Genomic DNA, 727 nt, shown 5'->3' with positions numbered 1-727 from the left:
TGCAGAAATATAAATCTTTAATGAGGTCTGATTTTTTTTTAATGTGACTGAATCCGGCAGTCACTACAACATGGCACAGGAGAGGATTTCATTATGAAGACAAAGTGAATATCAAAGAATACAAAAGTAGAAAAAGATTAGAAGATATTTGGCAAAAATAAACTTTACTGAGCTCTGAGATAAAACACATCACACCTGTTATTTGGAGCTAAACATGAGACACATCTGAGTATAAATACTGCATATAAATATATATACTGTGTACAGATAGTGTATTACATGTGTCACCTCACAGATAGAGGTCTCAGGTTTGATTCCCAGTCCTCACATAGTCCTGTTTTTTGTATATAAGTTGATAGCGCAATAATTTTGACTTCTATGTGGGGGATAATAGAATGTACGCTTAGAAACTACAATTCCCATAATGCTAAGGGGCAGTAAACAGGAAGTATAGGTAGTCCATGGAGTCAGAAGTGCGATACAAACATTATTTTAGCCTATATTGTGTTAATATTTTTGACAAATTGGCATAATGAAGATTGCCGAATTAGCTAATAGTAGCTAGTGTTAGCATTGCAGCCATAAATGTTCAGACATCTTTTATGGGATCACTTTGATACGGAAAAATGTGATTTTTGCCAACCTGGTCTTTTCTTTAAATACGATTTCTAAGCAGATTTATGGACGTTTAGTCAGAATCAACAATAGTTAATGTATAACTCACAAT

General features: G+C 33.7%; 1 protein-coding gene across 1 annotated transcript in view; it reads right to left on the bottom strand.

Moving 5' to 3' along the window:
* Nucleotides 1–727, bottom strand: part of cpm (carboxypeptidase M) — a 43,803-nt gene continuing 43,076 nt past the window's right edge. The window contains exon 10 of the mRNA XM_034236513.1: nt 1–727. This exon is cut by the window's right edge and continues 2,462 nt beyond it. The gene's annotated coding sequence lies outside the window, so the exon portion shown is untranslated.

The sequence above is a fragment of the Gymnodraco acuticeps genome, unplaced genomic scaffold (genome assembly GCF_902827175.1).
Source record: "Gymnodraco acuticeps unplaced genomic scaffold, fGymAcu1.1, whole genome shotgun sequence".
In the NCBI taxonomy this organism is placed as follows: domain Eukaryota; kingdom Metazoa; phylum Chordata; class Actinopteri; order Perciformes; family Bathydraconidae; genus Gymnodraco; species Gymnodraco acuticeps.
This window is presented reverse-complemented; position numbering and strand designations above follow the sequence as displayed.